Raw genomic sequence first — 20,927 nt, 5'->3', positions numbered from 1 at the left:
CCCAAGACTTACTAAAAGTCTCTGGTGGTCCAGCGGGATCCCACAAGCGATCTCTCCCTCCATGCCGTCGGGCTATCAGGCCTGCTATGACTCAAAATGGCGCCGATAGCCTTGCCCTTACGATGTCACAGGGGCTACCGGTGCCATTGGTCAGTCCCTGTCACATGGTAGGAGCCTAATTCGTTGTGGTTCAGGGGGACCTGATCCACAAAATGGATTTTCCCCGAGCTTCGGGGAAAATTTGTTTTCGGGTTCGTGCGGGGGGAGGGGCACATTTATTTAAAAAAAAAAAAAAAAAACATCCCAACCCTTCAATTTTACTTTCTTACACCCCTCCTCCCACATCCCGATCCCTCCCCAAGGCTTACTAAAAGTCCCTGGTGGTCCAGCGGGGTCCCGCGAGCGATCTCTCCCTCCATGCTTTCGGGCTGTCGGGCCTGCTATGACTCAAAATGGCGCCGATAGCCTTGCCCTTACAATGACACAGGGGCTACCGGTGCCATTGGTCAGCCCCTGTCACATGGTAGGAGCAACCTCCTGCATGGTCCGAGTGCAGGATATTGCTCTGGACCCCTGTTGGACCACCAGGAACTTTTGGCAAGTCTTGGAGGGGACTCCTGACCTTGGGGGGGACTTGGGGGGGACTCCTGACCTCCCCAAGGCTTGCCAAAAATCCCTGGTGGTCCAGCAGGGGTTCGGAGCAATCTCCTGCACTCGGGCCATCGGCTGCCAGTATTCAAAATGGCACCGATAGCCTTGCCCTTATGATGTCACAGGGGCTACCGGTGCCATTTCATTGAAATTTCCTAATTCATTATAAACGAATGCACATCTCTAGTAGACAGGCGTGCCCACAGACAGCAAGGGAGTGCGGTCGGACTTGAGACTGTAGGTCAGATGGAGCAAAGAGGACCAGAACAACGTAGGCCAATACAAGACAAGAGACAGAGCCAGAATCAGGAGACGTGGTCAATCAGGCAGAGGTCAGAATCCGAGGGTCAATCCGAGGACTGGTCAACAAGGCAGAGGTCAGGTTCTGGAGGTCAGATAAGGTCACAAGGCAGGCAGAGGTCAGGATGCAGGCTGCAGCAGGAAGGTCAAGGAACAGGCCAAGGTCAGTAGCAGAGAGACAGTCCGAGGGTACTATCTGGGAGATGAACAGACAGATGCAGGAACAGAGGGACGCTGGAACAATAGGATGCAGGAACAAAGCTGGAACAGTAGGATCCTGGAATAAGGCTGGAACGAGACTGTAACAAGGCTTAGAACGCAGAGACAATCTAGCACACAATACAATGCCAACCCGATTGCCAAGGCAAGGAAGTACAGGCAGGAACTTCCTTAAGAAGTTCCTTCAATCAGGGCACGCCGCAGAGCTAGGACCCACCCCTGGCTACTGCTGGGGAGGCCAACCCGGGACCTTCAGAGGAGCCAGAGAGGTGAGCAGGCCCGTGCATGGGCAGGACACGCACAGGGCGAGCAACAGATCTTAGCAATTCAAGAAGAATTTGCAGCCAAACCAGCTGACAAAGAATCAAGTCTAGATTCTTCACAACAGATGGTGGTCTATGATTGGGAATTGCAAGACGGAAGTGCTTTCTATTTTGGCAATTCTCTCCAATTGGATATTAATTTCACCAATTTTAACATAATGTCAGAAATTAGTATTCCAAAACCCCTTTTTTCAATGGGATCCTCTATATCTATCCTGGATCTTATTCCTTTTAAATTGGTTAAATTACTGGAAATTGACCTGGCTCCTCATTAAACTATTAATAGTCTACTCGAGTTTAGTGCATGGCATCATTCCAGCAACATTAAAGGAAGCTATCATTTGGCCTATAGTGAAGAGAGGTGATCTTGATCCCTCTAAGCTTAACAATTATAGGTCTATTTCAAATCTGTTTTTTTCTTATTAGAACTCTGGAAAAAGTACTCTATAATCAAGTAGCTAATTGTCTAACTAAAACTAGCACCCTGCATCAGAGACAATCTGATTCAGACTGGTTTTTAAAACAAAAACATCATTAGTGGCTATGACAAATGAAATTAGAAGCAAAGCAGACAGAGGGCAGAATGTACTCCTTATCTCATTGTATTTGAGCACTGCGTTTGACTCAATTAATCACACTCTTGTTGCAACACTTACAAGACTAGGGCTGTGCAGTGACTGTTAATATGGTTTCTTTCTTATTTAATTCTTCAGAGGGATAGCCATGTTAGTCTGGTGTTAGACAGGGGGTGGGTGGCACCTTATAGAATAACCAATTTATTGAAGCATTATGCATCTGAAGAAGTGGACTCTGTGCTCAAAACCTCATGCCTCAATAAATTGGTGAGTCTATACGGTGCCACCACCCTCTTGTCATTCTTATTGAAGTGATTGGGTATTTAAGGTCAGTTGCATCAAACGGAATCTGCTTTTGTACCACTGTTTTTGGGGGGTTTCACAGAGTCTATTTTAGCTCCAATTTCATTCAATTTGTATCTGTCACTTTTAGTCACTGTAATTTAGGGTCATGGCATTAGCTGTTATTTATAAACTGATGATACTCAGCTGGTTGCCTTCACTGAATTTGGCAAGCCAATTGATTGGTCTTCATTAAATTCATGCTTAGCTGCATTTGCTATATGGCTGAAACAGCATAAACTAAAACATATCCTCTTAAAATGGAGGCTATTTGGACAAGTGGAGTTAATAGATCTTTAAACAGGTTTATTGGGGGATCCAACCCAAAAATGTTCCTATGGTTCTGTAAGTTAAATTTGTTAATAAAATATCCATGAACAATCAAATCTCTGCTGTTGTTTGTTCATGTTTTTGGAGATAAAAAAAACCAAGTTGGTCACCCTACTTCTAATAACACTCCACCGGCTGTCTATAACTTATTTCACAGAGACCATCCGTCTAAGCCCAGGCCTCCGGGGAGGTGCCCTAAAGAAGGGGTACTGTTGTGTTCCATGCCCGTGGACAGACATGGACGCGGCCCCCTACCTCACCCGTGGCGGTGACCCACCGCGGCACCTCCTAGAATAACCCCTGAGCCGGTGCCCGTCGCTCCAGCACAGGTCCCCAGTCTGGCCGCCGGGTGGGGAGCTGTCCCTGCTCCTCCCTCATGGCGTCCTGTAGTCTTTCCTCCGCAGAAGAAATCCAAGATGCCGTTGCCATCTTTAGGCGCGAGGCCGTGCCTGCTCATTAGAATTAAAGGGACCTGATCCCTTTAACCATCTACAGCTGTTCCCTATGAGCCACAGCAGAGGAAGTATAAAAGGAGACTTCCTCTGCTCAGTCCTCGACTTGGCAATGTCCTTCGTAGTTAGGTCTGCTTGCTTCGGTGAGTTCTTGTACTTCAGATCCTTGTTCCTGGTTCCTGTCTCATCTTGGTGTTCCTGGTTCCTGACTTCGGATTGGCTATCGGTGATTCCTGGTGTGTGACTTCGGTCTGGCAAGCGGTGATTCCTGGTGTGTGACTTCAGACTGGCAAGCAGTGATTCCTGGTGTGTGACTTCGGACTGGCAAGCGGCGATCCCTTGGTGTGCGACCTCGGACTGGTAAGCAACAATCCTCTGGCACTTGACCTTGGACTTCTTCTGGACCACCATCTCCAAGGGCTCACCTAAGTCCCAGCGGCCCAGATCCCTACGGGCTCCTCCTGGGGGGCCGCGGACTTCCAGGGGTGAAACTCCAGTTAGCCCTTGCACCGAACTCTCGACTCCTTGACCTCTCAAAGGTCCACCTAAGTCCCAGCAGTCCGGGTCCCTACGGGCTCCTCCTGGGGGCACCACGGACTTCCAGTGGTGAAGACTCCGTTCCTCTTCTTGACGTAATGACTCTTCATCTGCTTCCACAGTCGCTTCAGTCTCCAGTGTCGAGTGTCATCTGGCCACATATTCTGTTCTGCCTCGCCACCCGACGGGAGAACCTACGGATCCACTTCCTAAGGTACACCATCCTCCCGTTGGCCCAAGGGTTCACAACCTGAGCAGAACATCTACAAGGTACAGTGGAGCCCAATAAACAATAGTATTAAAAATGTATCAAGGACTGAGGTATAATAACTTTAATATGATTACCTTGTGAATAATCTGTACAAGGAGTCTGTAGCATTGAACAAAAGATACAGCAGTGTTATAGATTCAGTACCATAAGTCTCAATTTAAAAAGGTTTTCCCTCCAATAATAAACTGTCAAAAATGTAAACATCAGTTTGAAAGCCAATGAAACAAGAATATCAAAAATATGTTTGTGTTTGAGGTTTATAAAATAGTATATACACAAATAGATGCAGCTTACACATCAATATGCTAATTTATATAAGCATAAGTCTTTGAAAGTTTGCCTCTATATGAGTAATGTGAAGCGAGCGCTGCCTTCAGGGGCCGATGGAGTGGGCTCGGCACGCATCTCTTAGCTCATAGGAGAGCGGAGCCCTTGGGCCACAGAGCGGCTCAGGTAGGGACATGAGTCACAGCCATGGTGAGGTGTGTGTGCAGGATGGGTGGCACTGGAGCAGAGCTGTACAGAGCTTGGAACACATGGCTACAACGTAGGTCTCTGGCTAGGACTAGGAGCTTGGAACATAGGAGAGTTCAAGGAAGCTTAGAGCACAAAGAGTCAAAGAAGAACTTGGAGCTTGGGACTCAGGGGTCTGGCGTGGGACTCTTGGCGTAGACTTGGAGACATGGAGACTTGGATGTAAACTTGGAGATGTGGAGACTTGGATGGAGACTGGTAGATGTGGAGACGCGGAGACCTGGACGGAGACTTGGAGACATGGAGACTTGGATGGAGACATGGACTTGGAACCTAGGCTTGGAATGTAGACTTGGAATGAGGGAATGAGGAAGGCAATTCCCTCAGGCGCCCTACACAGCACAAGGGGCTGGTCGCAGAGCACACTGAAGACTCAAGCAACGAACAAGGACACAGGCAGGGATGAGCAAGACCCTCAGGTGCCCTTCACAGCATGTGGGGTTGGTCACGGACCACACTGTCCCCTATGCGCTCTAAATATTCGGGAGGCTGGTTGCGGACCACAAGGGGAGCAGGGCCAGCTCAGGAAGTCTCTTCGCACAGGAGCGAAGCAACCCCTTGGGGCCTCTGGAGTCGGGACTGAATACAAGGAGATAAGGCTTGGCCCTTAGCACTCGAGGACCAACCTCAGACTTAAAAACAGGGAATCTCCGGAGGAATGGGTTCTTCAGGACCTGGAACATCAGGACCGGGAAAAGGAACATCAGGAAGGGAACAAGGAACATCTCTGGACTAGGACTCACAGACATCTTGGAACAGGGAACACCTTGGAACATGGAACAACTTGGAACAAGGAACATCTTGGAACATGGAGCATCTTGGAACATGGGATGGACTGCAGGACTAGGAACATCTTGGAACAGGGAACATCTTGGAACAAGAAAAATCTTGGAACATGGAGCATGTTGGAACATGGGACGGACTGCAGGACTAGGAACATCTTGGAACAGGGAACATCTTGGAACAAGGAACAGGATCTAGACTCTTAGACATCTGGACTTGGAACAGCATCGGGATCTGGACTCATGGACATCCAGACTTGTAATAGCATCAGGATATGGTCTCAAGGGCATCCGGACTTGGTACAGCATCAGGATATGGACTCATGGACATCCGGACTTGGAACAGCATCAGGATCTGAACTCACAGACATCCAGACTTGGAACAGGCATCAGGCTTAAGAGTCATGGACATCAAGACATGAACCGGACATCAGGACATGGAGCAGGCATCAGACTGAAGAGACATCTTCAGGAACATCTGGATAGATGTGAAGACAAAGGTAAAGTGACAGACGAGGCTTTAAGTAGGGCTGAGAGGCAACTCCCTGGGAGGAGCTACCAGGTGGACCATGCCTTTGGAGGAGCAGTCAAAGGAAGTCTGCAGAACCCTGGACAGCGGCCCTACAGACGCTGTAGCAAGGAGGAGCGGGAGCTGAGCCACGCAAGCCCCGATGTGGGAGGTGGAGAATCGCAGCATCCTGCCGCTGAAGAAGGCCCTCGGGGGAGGCTCATGCCCGAAGAGCAGAGGCGTCAGCGACGGCCTCAGGCTATGAAGAGGAGTGGTGACCGGCAATGGCTCCAAGCCGTGGAGAGTGGCAGCGTCCGGGAGCAGAGCCCGGTAATGAGTAACATTCTATTTTTTTTTTTTACTCTAAAGATTACTATTATGCTGTCTTGCTCCTAAAAGTTCTACAATGACATTTCCATTTAAAATGGAAATTATGACTTTTCCTTCTTTCTTTCAAATGTTGACATGCATACATCTGTGGTCTATTGCTATTCTGCCTAGATTACATCATACACAGTAGAAGCACCTGCTGACAATTTCACATAATCTGATGATATAATAGTCTGTAAAGAATTATGTTGTCTTTAGTATGGAGAAGCCCACATTCTTACATGGAGATATATATTACTAAGGCCTGGATTTATCAAAATGCGCTAAATTTTGCATGCGATAGGAAAACGGGTGTGTTTTATGGTAATAGGCAGTTTATTGCAATTTGTGCTAATACCTATGTAAAGTGCAGTGGGACCATGGGCCCTCCTACCACCACTGGGGGAAGGAGAGAGAGAGAGAGAGAGAGAGAGAGAGAGAGAGAGAGAAAGAGAGTAGCTGTAATGCCCTCACACTAGGTAGGTATTTATATATCTATGGGAGGCCCACCTAGTAACTCGAGGTTAGGTTTAGGTATTAGTGTAGGGGTTAGAGGCCACTTTGACATTCAGAGTGAGACGTACGAACAGAACAGTGCTCTCTTGTGAAGATTTGATGACCTTCAGAGTGAAGAAACTCACCCAAAGATGCACATGGAAGTGGGGGAATTTTTGAAGTTGCGAGAAGCAATGCGAATGGCCAGATTCCCACTTTCCTCCTAGTCCACTCCAGTAAAGGAGTGGACTTCCTAAATTACCTAACTAACCTGCCTCCCGTCCCCCCTAATTACCCCACCCCTAAAACCCAACTGCCTATCCTATTTTTTTTTTGTTTGTTTTACTACTTATCCTAGGTCCGGAGCAGCCGCAACTTGTGGCAATTCGTCGATCCCGGCGCGCAGCAGTGGCACAGTACCTTAATGGCACTGTCCCAGCCCACCCATAGCCCGCTCAGACCCTTTTTTAAAAAACTTTGTTCTGCATGTAGTGGGAGATATGCTCATGGACGCGAGCATTTGAAAATGTGTGCGGTGCTCGTGCGGCCCGGCCTCGCATGTATCTCCCTGTTTCGGTGTGCGCCGGTCTTTAAAAATTAGCCTGTAAGTGAGCACTATTGTTTTTGTTGTGTTTTTTTTATATTTGTCAATTGTTTTATGAGCAAACTAAAAAACTAACAAAGGAAAATTTTTTCCATTAATGCTCTCAGTGGACCAGTGATTATACATGACCATTTTAGTGGTGAAAAAACAAAGTAACTGTATCGGCGTTATTATGATGCTTAAAAAGTAAAGGGTAGGTTTTAAAACGTGTGCGTGCGTGTTCATGTCCACGCGCTACCCGGCGTGCGCCCATGGACGCGCCGATTTTATAACATGGGCGCACTGGTGCGCCCATGTTATAAAATACGTGGGCCGCACAGGACACACTTCTGGGTTTTATAATTCACGCGCATTATGTGTGGGCAGCGCGCGCAAGGGGGGATAAAATTTTGCTAAATTCGAGTAGTGACGAGATCGGGGCTTCCCCGAGTTCCCTCCCAGTCCACTCCAATTTAGGAGTGGACTGGGAATGAACTTTCCTACCCCCTACCCTAACCTCTCTTCCCCTTCCCCTGTCCTCCCCCACCCTCTAAATCCCCTTTTTTTTACCTTTTATTCTACAAGTTACTTCAGGGCCCGACTTGAAGTAACTTGTGTGTGCCGGCAGCCGGCCAGTGTTCGAGGCTCCAGGACAGCGATGAATGGCGCTGTTCCAGCCCGTGCCGCTCCATCCCCTGGCCGCCCATCCCTGCCCCCTGGCCCACCCATTTGTCACTGGGCCAGGCACTAATGCGCGTATCGTCACTTATGTGCGTGGCCGGGCCCTTTTTAAACTGCTCGCAGAGCCCGGCCACACAAGTAAGTGGTGGTTTCTACGAGCATGGCCAATTTAAAATCCAGCCGTAAGCTTTTACAGCTTTCATGCCTGTTCAACACTGAATTGTGGTCTGAGTGTTATTTATTGGATAGTTTTTGAATCTTTACACTTGGTTTTTTGGACTATTTTTGGACAATAAAAACTCATGCCATTTTGATGAACTACTGGATCAATTGATTGCCTTGAGCATACAGAGCACTTCACTTCTACTGGACAGTTTTAAATGTATATCAGGGACATGTTTAAGATAACTAAAATTCATTATGTGAAAGCTGTTCTATATAAATGTAATATAGTAGATTTTGCTGTTCATATTAAAATAAGATTAATTCCAGTCCTATGTAAAAAGCTAGTAGGAGAGAGAAAGGGTTCCATGTGTCTGAATGACTGGCCAGCTAAGGGAAGTTGCATCTTAATTAGGGGGCTCAGTCATAAAAGTGAAGGGTCCTAAAATTCATGCACACCATGTAATAATTGTATTTCTCTCTTTCTTGCAATAATTTGGGGTGAGTTAACTCTGGCAATTGGAGACTCCAAAACCCAGAGAAATCAGGGTCATCTCCCATCAAGTTTCTGTTTCAAATAACCTCACAAAAGTTTGTAAAATATATGTTTAAAAAAGAAGCTTTTCAGCATTTACAGGCAGCATCAGAAAAGGTCTCAATGATTTATTTCAATATTAATGTTGCCATTTTGTAACTTTTGCTTTAAGAAGATTTTTATGCATAAGCAAAATTTCTTGCCAACTAGCTCAATACAATTTTATGTGTTTTTGTGCCAAGTCAGGCATCGTCTTAAGGCCATTGATGTAAATGGCTGTTTTGCTTTTTTTTTAACCTTTCTTCTTTAACCAGTTTCAAAGACATGGGTTAAAGTAATTTGGAAATAACTAGCTATGCGCCTTTTTCTCCTTTCACTGTTATTGGTTTTTTTGTTTATCTAGAATAATGGATACTTTTCACAAAGTCATTCTGAGTGGAAAGCAAAGTTATATGAAACTTAAAAGGTTTGGGCCTTTCAAAAAAAAAAAAAATCCAAAAACAAATGGAGCTTGTCACTGGCTATGCAGTACAGCAGAAATAATGTAGATGTTTTGCTGTTAGCACTGACCCAGCATTTACAAACACATTTATTTTGAAGGGCCAGGGACCTGGAGCAGAAGGATTTGTTATAGTGTATAATTCCTTTGAGTTACTATTGCATGCAATTCACAGCAGATTTTCCAGTTGAGAAGCATCGGCTTTAGCTTTTAATATTGCTCTGATTTTCTTCTCTTGAAATAAAAACAAAAAACCCGCATTTGTGCTTATAATCAGCTTTCTTTCTATGTTATGCTTACAACTGAAAGACCTATCAAGTGGCATGGAAACTAGAAGGCTACTTCAGGCCACATCGCATGGAATGGAACCACACCTACACTAAAAAGAATTGAAATCTCTACACACGGTGTCAATATCAAGCACTTAAAAATGAAGGTTCATTTTTATGGGAGAAAATCTCTTACACATGAACGTCTTTCTTCAATTCATGCATATGTAACTGTGCCTTCGACACCGTCAATCGACTGTGCCTTCGACACCGTCAATCACGCCCTCCTTCTAAAACAACTGGCAAACATTGGATTGACAGGTGCTACACTAAACTGGTTCAAAACATTCCTAGAAAACAGAGGATATAGAGTCAAAATCCACAATAAAGAATCCCAATACCACCCTTCTAACAGAGGAGTGCCGCAAGGTTCATCACTTTCACCCACGCTCTTTAATGTCTACCTGTTACCACTATGTCAACTTCTTACAAAATTAAGCCTGAAACACTTCCTGTTCGCAGACGATGTACAGATCGTGATTCCCATAAAAGAAACAATCTTAAAAACAATGGAATTCTGGGACAGTTGCTTATTAGAAATTAAACTTCTCCTCACCAGCCTAAACCTCGTACTCAATGCTTCGAAAACGGAATTCCTGCTCATATCACCGGAAAACAATAACTCACTTCCAAAACCACCCACACTCCTTCAAACAACCCACGTAAGAGATCTAGGAGCTATCTTAGACAATCGTCTCAACCTCAAAACATTCATTAACCAAACCACCAAAGATTGCTTCTACAAATTACATATTCTGAAAAGAATTAAGCCACTTTTCCACGCTCAAGACTTTAGAACAATCTTGCAAGCAATAATCTTTTCTAAACTAGATTATTGCAACTCATTACTACTAGGCCTCCCAGCTTCTTATACCAAACCTCTTCAAATGGTTCAGAACTCTGCAGCCAGAGTGCTTACAAATTCCAGGAAAATTGACCACATCTCCCCCATCCTCAAAAACCTCCATTGGTTACCTATCCACTATAGAATCATGTACAAATCCATCAACATCATATACAAGACCATTAACCAACACACACAACTCGATCTACAAATACCACTTAAAAAATACACTTCCGCCAGACCCATCAGGGAATACTACAAAGAGTCACTCCAAATTCCAAATGCCAAAACCTTCCAACATAAATCCTTGAGTCTCAGAGCCTTCTCTTCAGCAGGTCCATCTCTTTGGAACTCTATCCCACCGGATTTGAGACAGGAACCATGCTCTCTAACATTTAGAAAAAGACTAAAAACTTGGCTTTTCAAAAAAGCATTTCCAAGCCTTGAATAAAACCTCCACTCTTCAACACAAACTCGCATGCAATAACTGGATCTAAATAAGAATCCAACTACCATAAACTTACGCACATCATTACCTGCGGAGTTTTATCATATTATTATCATTCACTACTGTGTCATATTTATTCTCTTGGTTACTTATTTTACCGTTTCATATTTATGTACTGTCCCATTTATTCACATAGGCTTATTTATTCACTCCGCTATACTACTACACTAATTGGCTGAAATGTAAATATTGCATTGTTCAATCTCTCCCCTCTTCCAGCTCCAAGTTAATTTTCCCTGTTTTATTGTTTTATTGTAACTTTCTCACCCTTCAATTGATTCTCTGTATTTAAAGTTCACAGTTCTATTGGGAATATTGTTATCACGTTACCTTATGCTTTTCACACATTGTTAATTGTAAACCGGGTTGATGTGATGCCAGTCATGAAACTCGGTATAACAAAAACAATAAATAAATAAATAAATAAATAAATATAGAGAGTATCACACTAATATAAAAACTATTTACAAGGCTGGTTTAAACTTATACCAAACTCTGAAATCCAATATCCCTAAAACATCCTTTTATTCCATATGCATATTCCATAAAGTATCAAAACAAAAACCTATCACCTGACGGGCATTGTAGTTTCCTTTTCCACTCTAGGGAGTGGAGACTTAAGTATAAGAAATAAAGGATCAGTATAGATGTAACAACTTTATGGAAAATCAGAGGTGTAGCAATGACTGCAAAGAGCCGGGAGCTTGCAGCCATACTAAGAAGGAGAAGGTGAAAGCAATACCTATCTATAAACAATCCAGCCCAATCTTCATAGGGAAATCATGTGCATTTTCAAATGCATGTCCCCTATATTGATCCCGCTTAGCCACCCAAAACCAATATGAGGAGGAAAGCATGTGAGCTCTTTTAGCATGAGCAATTTAAAAGGTGAATGTTAAAAGCCCGGCATGCATATCAATTCTGGGATGCACAAATAAGTTGGGCTCACATGCACCAACCATATTTTAAAAAGCACTCAGATATGCGCATGAATGCCAATGCATGCACATCTCAAAAATTTCCAAAAAGGAGTGTGGTATGAGTGGGGTATGGGCATTTTGGGACCTGGCTAAGAGATGTGTGCATAAATACTTGCACGCCCTGGCATGCTGAGGTCCCCTGCTGCTTAACTTTACTTCTGTTATGGATGACATGTAAGTCACAGAATGCAAAGATTGAGCTATATCTGAGGGGTTAAAAGGGCCTGGGTAACTGGGGGTTGGAGGACCTGTCACTGGTTGAACTGGTAGACAAAATGCTAAACTGGGAATGGCATGGGCGCGCACCCCTTTTAAAATCCTCCGACTTACGTGGTAGAAGTGGGATTTGTGCGTATATGTGCGCACCCACTTAAAATTTGGCACACATGCATGCGGCCAGGCTATATTATAACATGTGAAAATATACATGCTAAAGTTATAAAGCAGCCATGTCTCTGGGCTGACTCACGTGCACAAATGTGCATCTGCATGCCGGTTTGAAAGTTCCATCTTAGGCTGCTAACTTTCAAAGGGAAGCAATGCACATTTGTTTGCCTTTGAAAATTGGCTACATTGTGTGTGGGAAAAAATTCTGCAATTGTAAATAAGACAGGCTATTCAAAATTGTCCCCATGATACTTCAATTGAAACTAATCTATTTCTACACATGTTGTCTTTTTTCTCCATTATCTCCTTCTTTTTCATACCTCTTCTGTTTTCCATGTCCCTTAATTTCTACCTCTGTATTTCTTTTCTTCATCTTTTTCTTCTCCATTGCTATCTTTTCGTCTGTCTACATTTAGCTTTTAACCATTATTTCATCTCTTACCTGTTCACCTCCTTTCTCTCCTATTCTTCCATTCTCCTTTTTCATTTCACCATCTCTCACCCAATTACACAACCCAGCCTTCCATCTATTCCTTTCTACCTTTCCCCATCCCAGACCAACTCACTATCTCCCAGTCTCCATCTCCATTTCTTATTTATTTATTTATTTATTTATTTGTACTATTTGCTGCCTATATCAAGGCCCACAGCAACTTACAGAAAACATACAAAATCAGAACAATACAGCCTGACTTATCAACAATCAATTTGCCACATACTATAAAAAATTAGCAAATTAAAGTCCATCAAATAAAACTAAGTAAAAACTGAATAAAACTAAACAGTAGTACTACAAAAAAATCAGCCAAAAGCTTGCTCAAATCAACAGGTCGAATTCAAATACATTACATAATATAGGAGCAGCAACTGAAAAGGCACAATTCCTAGTCACAGAGAAGTAGAATTTAAGACATATATGTGTGCACACATGTGCGTGCATTTGCCGGCAGATGCACATTGATGCACCGATTTTATAATATACGTGCATATATGCGTGTATATGTGTCCATGTTAGAAAATCAGGTGTCCGCACGTACATGCATCAATTTTAAATTGATGCGGGAATGTGTGCACGTATGCAGTCTCGAAGGGGTGAATTTTAGTAGGTACACGAGGCTATGCAATAGGCCTTTTTCCCAGTTAGCTCCCAGTCCACTCCAGTAAGGGAGAAAACTTCCTAAATCCCCTAGCTAACTTGCCTCACTTTTACCCGATTAGCCCCGAGCCTTAAAACCCTACTGACTAGCCTCATTTTTTTTGTTACGCGACTTACATGCAGTCCATTGCAGAAGTAAAGATACACGGCAGGGGACCCCAGTGCACACTTGTATGCGTAACCACTTATGCGCTGACTGCATGGTGCAGTCCTGGCCCACCCATGCCCCTTCCCTTTTACAGAAATGTTTTTTATGCGTGTACCAGGCAATACGTGCATGGCCAGAGACCTTTAAAATCCACGCAGAATGTGCAGGTCCGAGCTATATACTTATCTCCCGGTTTTGGCATGCACAGGTTTTGAAAATCACTGGGCAACAATGAAAGTGTTACTGACCTAAAAAGGTCCTACTCTGTAGTATCTTGATGTGCTGAACACGAATATGACCATGAAAAGTTTTTATTGGCTCTCGTTTTGAAGATATTTAATATAGTTCACTTTCTATGTTTAGTCATGTAAATTTATCCAGTAGGACTGTAAATAAGCCTAGAATGATGTAATATTGCATCATATTGCATAATACCATCATGCATATATCATCCAGAGTTTATTACATCATTTTCTGATGCAATGCAGTTCTACTGCCATGCTGCAGCTGAGTAAGCTGATGTCAGCAGTGTACTATATGAAGCCCAGTCAGAAAGGGTGAGCATTTGAAATATTCATGCTGGCTGACTACTGCTGGACACTCTGCAGAGATGCTCCTGAACAGGTGTACAAGAGACAAGAAAAGAAATCTAAGACGTAGTCTATGACTTCATTTTTCAAACGGTATTAACCGTAGGTCTCCTACTATTGGCATACAGTTCAAGATGTAATTATATTATTGCATATTACAAAAAAACTAGAGCCAATTTTGCATTTTCACAGTCACATTCATGTTTAGCACATGGAAATGTATAAGAATTGACTAATTTCATTTCCGTAACATGACTTTTGTGAAAATTTTTTGCCCAGTGAGCTATTGGCATACAGTTCAAAATGTAATTATATTATTGCATATTACAAAAAAACTAGAGCCAATTTTGCATTTTCACAGTCACATTTGTGTTTAGCACATGGAAATGTATAAGAATCGACTAATTTCATTTCCGTAACATGACTTTTGTGAAAATTTGTTGCCCAGTGAAATTGACCAGAGAGAGCTTGGCTGATTTTGCAGATGGCACATCTAACAATAACCCCTGTGAAGAGCGTAGAGCTTTAGGAGGTTTGTAGGTTATCAACATTGTTTCAATCCATGGTAATACATCTACTGAGAGTAATGTGTTAAGGTGGCAGCTTTTTATTTGACTCTTGCTTGCATAGGCAGCCAATATAAATCAACCAGCACTGGTGAGATATGATCACTCTTTTTTTTGACCGGTAATTAATCTTACTGCTGCATTTTGCAGCAGTAGCAGCTCCAGTGGTTTAATCGATTACATACGAAGTCCCTAAACATTATAATAGTCCAGTGTTGCAGATAAAAACATCTGTATCACGAGACAAAAATTGCTAGGTAGTAAGACCTCTTAACAAATGGAGATTATAAAAGTTGGTTCAAACAACTGATTTAATCTGGGGGATACGGGCAAACATGAATCACCTAGTACTCCCAGCCTGTGAAGAGACCTAGATTGATTCAGTATCAATCTGAATTGACTGAGGGATGTCCTCCAAGGGATTATACTGAATTACTAGAATCTTATTTTTGCTATATTTAAAGCCACTGTTTGGTAAAGTTTGGTAAAGTAAAGTTTGGTAAGTCAATCTGATGACAATTTTGCTAGGGGGATGTAGCATTGTATATCATCCATGTATATCCTATAATCAGTGCATTTGATACTGATCTTAATTTCCAGGGTCCATTCCCCACTCCCTTTAGTTTTCTATTATCCAATATTCTCCATCTCGTCCCTTAGTATCCCATTCCAAATTCCAGCCTCCATGCCCCTTAGAATTCTATCTTTTCCTAGCTTTCATCTCCTCCTAAGTCTCTCAGATTCTATTAACCTTAATCTCTGATCTCCAAACAGCCTTCATCTTTCCCCTTAGTCTCCCATCCTCTTCCAGCCTTTATGTTCGTCCCCTCTTAGCCCTCATATTTTTCTCTCTGGGAAAATCTGCTCATTTTAAAACCCGCATTGTGCCAGGTTTGTCAGAGGAATATAAGGTGTGGTATTTGAATACTGTGCTTTAGTTGGCCTTTAAGGCATTTACTGTGTGATAAAGCCCTAACATAGCTTAGTAAATCACCACTTAGCTTCCCATTTTCTGACAGCCTCTCTCTAGTAGGGGTGTGCATCCGTTTTCGACGTATTGGCGATCCGCAACGTATTTTGTCCTATCCGTTAAATACGAGGGAAGGCGAAACGCATCGCGACTCCCCATGTATCTAACTTATTATCCGTTTAATTCGGTGTGCCCCCACGGCGCACACTTTTCTTCGCCCCCATTAGCTACTAGCTACCTATGATTTTCACAAAATGGCAGCGCCCATGCCCTACATTCCGGTATCCATGCCAACCTGTCTGACCCTTTCTTGTGAGTCACAGTGACTCACAGGAAAGGGTCGGACAGGTCGGCATGGATACCGGAATTCAGCGTATCCGCGCTGACATTTTGTGACATGCACTGAATGCAGCCAATCACTCTGTCATTCAGTGCTCTCTGTCAATTTTACTGATGAGCCAGCACTAAATAAACATCAGCATGAGGAGCCACATACTTATTTCCAGCGATGCTGTGGGGAGGTGGGCTGGGTGTAAGAGAAGGCTGCACTGAGAGATAGGCTAGTTAAGCTAGTTAAGGAAAGAAAAAGCTAATTATTCTTTGTTTTGCTGCAGTGCCAGGGCCAGCTAGTCCTGTTTCTTTCAAGCTGTTTATTTTGGTGATCTCTGACTGAGAAGAGAAGCTGTGCTAGGTCAGCTAGCACTGACCACCATTTAGGGTGTTGGGCTGGCTTGGTGAGATATATTATTTTCAATTTCATCCATTTTTCTGGAGTGACAAAAATTCCAGCTTTTTTAAACTGATTTTTTTAATTCAAATTACTTAGTCTCTCTGTGCACTGGGCTTCACAGGGCAGTTTAACAGACTGAACCTAACTATTGGGTGGGTCTGTGCAGTCAAGTGTCCAGGGAGTCTGCCTCTTTTGTGCTTACAAGCAAGCAGCTTCTGTGTACACGCCACACACATTAGTGCACAGCCAGGCACCGTGACAGTGGGCAGTGGGTAGTTTTAACAGACTGAACCTAACTATTGGGTGGGTCTGTGCAGTCTAGTGCCCAGGGAGTCTGCCTCTTTTGTGCTTACAAGCAAGCAGCGGCTCTGTGTACCCACCACACACATTAGTGCACAGCCAGGCACCGTGACAGTGGGCAGTGTTACTACACAGTGAGATTAAATCCATAATGTCAGGGAAAGAGAGATTTAGTCGAGTGATTGGGACTGGCAGAGGAGGCACCTCAAAAGACACTAGTGCAACACCACCAGTACAGCTAAAAAGGCAACTGTCGCAATCTAAACTCTTTGTAGGGGATGGCAGTTCCATGCCAAAAAAAAAATGAAATCTGACCATGATGCATCGCCATCGCCACCACTTGTTTCTGGCCCTGTAGTTTTGGAGGTGAGGGAAGGGGAGGCAGAGTCATGCCAGAGAAAATGTAGACACCCAAAAGCAGCAGGGAGACAGAGGATTTGACTAACACTTAGCGTTGACAAGGTAGCGCAGTCACTGTTTGCTTCTGATTAAGATGAAGAATCTTCTTGTGTGGGATTCTCATCAGAAATGGAAGAAGTAATAGCTGACAAATCTTCAGTAGGATCAGTTAGTCCTGTCTTAGCCTCCACAAATGTGCAGCAAGGGAGAGATGAAAGTGATAAGGAGGAGGAGGAAGAGCAGTCAGCACAGGCACAGAGGGTGACTGAGGACCCCCCTGGCATTGCTTCTCAGGGTGTACCCACTACCTCAGCTCCAGTGCCAGCATCCACCCCCAAGGTGTTAGAGAGGGAAGGATCACAAAAGACATCTGTGATCTGGAGACACTTTAAAGTGACGGAAGGCCCACGTTATGCTCGGTGTATTTACGGTGCCAGGGATATTAGCAGAGGCAAGCAAATCGGACATCTAATTTTGGCATGAACCATCATATGAAGAGGCAATACCCAACAAGATTACTGCCATCTGGGGATGGGTGCAGTACCAGTCGGGGGACCCCTTCCAACCAGTGTACAGTGGTAGGAAAGCAGCAGAGTCAGCCCATGCCCTCATCCCCTTGTAGCAGTCAGGTGGCAGGCCAGCAACCCCCTGACATGTGGCAGAAGCGACAATCCACCATGGAGGAAATGGGGTGGAGTGCGGTAACGCTATCCCGGGGTAGGAGGCAGGCAGCCTCAAAAGTTGTAACCAGGACCATTGGGGAAATGATTGCCCTTGATGACCAGCCCTTGCAGTTAGTGGAGAATGTGGGTTTCAAGCGATTTTTGAAGGTCGTACTTCCAAATTACAAAATCCCCTCCAGAACCACATTTAGTAGAAAGGACATCCCCAGCCTGAACAAGCAGTGTCACAGTCGCATGCAAGCACTGCTAGATAAGGCAGAGGGAAGAGTGCATTTCACATGCGATATCTGGACCACCATGAATGCTGCACACTCTTACCTCTCTCTGACATGGGACATGACTGAGGCAGGGACAGCCAGCAGCTCTATTACTGAAGAAGTATCAGGGTGGAGGTGGGCTTTACTGCACACCCACCTGACGGACCAGGCCCATACCGCAGCCAATATTCTAGCAAGCATCAGACAGATGCTGGAGGGCTGGCAACTACACCATCGAGACAGGAAAACACAGGCAGGGTTCTTTGTCACAGACAATGGTGCAAACATGGTTAAGGCAATAACCGATGGGCGCTTTAAGAACATCCGATGTTTTGCACACACTCTGCACCTGGTAGTGAAGTCAGCTCTGGGCTTGGAGTTCAATGACAAAGAGAATGAATACCTGCATAGGTTAATACAGAAGTGCAGGAACATAGCAGCACACTTCCACAGAAGTGTCAAGGCGGAGCAGGTTCTCCGACAAAAGCAAACTGATTTCGATATGCCTCACAAGCGTCTCATTCAAGACATTGCCATCCGGTGGAATTCCACGTTTAAGATGCTGGAGAGGTTACTGGAGCTGCAGACACCCCTTCATGAACTTTCTGGTACAATGGACATAGGTGTGCAGAATCCCCTAGGGCATCATGATTGGTTAGTCATGAGTCAGCTGGTAAAAATCCTGCAGTCCTTCAAGGATGTCACGGAGGAGCTGAGTTCCAGAAGTGCCACCTTGGCTGACATCATCCCTATAGTTAATTTCCTGGATGAACATTTGGAGGCCTTTAAACTGGAAGAGGGAATGACAGTTGAGGTGCTGCAGTGTCTGGACGTTTTGCAGCAGCAGGTGAAAGACAGATGACCGCACATACATGCTCGCCTCAGTCTGTGATCCCCGTGTGAAAGGGAAACTCGCCCTACAGTCCAATTGTCTGTCATTTGTGAAGGAGCTGCTGTTAGCAAAAGTCCGTGAACAGGAGTGCCATAGGCGGAGACAGATTAGGCTTGAAGCAGAAGTGGAAACAGCAGGCACTTCAGAGAGTTGTGCTGCTAGCCCAAGCAGGAGCAGCACTGTGTCAGCGACAGATAGTACATCCTCCTCCATGTCAGAACGCCCAAGGCATGTTGCCAATAAGGATACATCAATTGTGCAATGGGCAAGAGAGAAAGTAGCTGGCATGAGTGACTATGAGCCCGCCCAAGCAAAGGAGACACCAGCACAGCTGTCAGTGACACGGTATCTCTCAGAGTCGATAGAGAACATGCAGACAGATCCGCTGGCATATTGGGCACACAAGTCCACTGTCTGGCCACATCTAGCCAAAGTGGCTCAGTGATATCTGTCATGTCCACCAACCAGTGTGCCCAGTGAATGTTTCTTTTCAATGACTAGAGATGTGAATCGTGTGCCAGATCGTCTTAACGATCAGATTTGGCTGGGGGGGGGGGGGGGAAATCTGATCGTTAAGATATGTGAATTGGAATAGTTTCCGATTCCAATTCACATCGCTAATTTTTTTTTTAGGGAGGCGCGCACCGCTAAAAAAAAAAACCCACCCGACCCTTGAAATCGACCCCTCCTCCCGACCCCCCCAAAACCTTTTAAAATTACCTGGTGGTCCAGGGGGGCCTCGGGGAGAGATCCAGGGGGGCCTCGGGGAGAGGAGAGATCCAAGGGGGCCTCGGGGAGAGATTTCCCATTCCCAGGCATCAGCTGTTCTAAAAAAAAATGGCGCCGATGCCCCTTTGCCCTTACCATGTGACAGGGTATCCGTGCCATTGGCCGGCCCCTGTCACATGGTAGGAGCACTGGATGGCCAGCGCCATATTATAGAGTATAGTATAATAGGGGCTGATGAGTAAAGATGGCCAGCGCCATCTTTAAAGATGTGAATCATGTGCCAGATCATCTTAACGATCAGTTTCGGCTGGGGGGGGGGAGGGAAATCTGATCATTAAGATATGTGAATTGGAATCGTTTCCGATTCCAATTCACATCGCTAATTTTTTTTTTAAGTTTATGATGATGGAGAGGTTACTGGAGCTGCAGACACCCCTTCATGAACTTTCTGGTACAATGGACATAGGTGTGCAGAATCCCCTAGGGCATCATGATTGGTTAGTCATGAGTCAGCTGGTAAAAATCCTGCAGTCCTTCAAGGATGTCACGGAGGAGCTGAGTTCCAGAAGTGCCACCTTGGCTGACATCATCCCTATAGTTAATTTCCTGGATGAACATTTGGAGGCCTTTAAACTGGAAGAGGGAATTATACTATTATACTATACTCTATAATAGGGGCTGATGAGTAAAGATGGCCGGCGCCATCCAGTGCTCCTACCATGTGACAGGGGCCGGCCAATGGCAAGGATACCCTGTCACATGGTAATGGCAAAGGGGCATCGGCGCCATTTTTTTTTTAGAACAGCTGATGCCTGGGAACGGGAAATCTCTCCCCGAGGCCCCCCTGGATCTCTCCTCTCCCCGAGGCCACCCGAGGCCCCCCTGGACCACCAGGTAATTTTAAAAGGTTTTGGGGGGGTTGATTTAAAGGGTCGGGTGGTTTTTTGTTTTTTTTAGCAGCGCGGGCCTCCCTAAAAAAAAAGGGTCGGGAGGGTGGGGGAGGCTAAGGGGGGTCAATTTAAAGGGTCGGGTTGGGTTTTTTTTTATCGGGCCATCGGCGCCATTTTAATTAGTGGCAGCCAAAATGGCGCCGATGGCCCGAGAGCGGGAGTTCGCGCCGGGGACCCCCCCCCCCCCGCACTGGACCACCAGGTAACTTAACATTTTGGGGGGGTTCGGGAGGGTGGGGGAAGGTAAGGAATTGCTTTTAAAGGGTCGGGGTGGGTTTAGGGGTTGTTTTGGTGTGCCGGTTTTCCCGCCCTCCCCCAAATAATTCCTGTGCCCTATTTAACGATACAATACAAATGCCCC

Source organism: Rhinatrema bivittatum, chromosome 2 (genome assembly GCF_901001135.1).
Source record: "Rhinatrema bivittatum chromosome 2, aRhiBiv1.1, whole genome shotgun sequence".
Lineage (NCBI taxonomy): Eukaryota > Metazoa > Chordata > Amphibia > Gymnophiona > Rhinatrematidae > Rhinatrema > Rhinatrema bivittatum.
The sequence above is the reverse complement of the archived record's forward strand: the minus strand, read 5'-3'. Positions refer to the sequence as shown.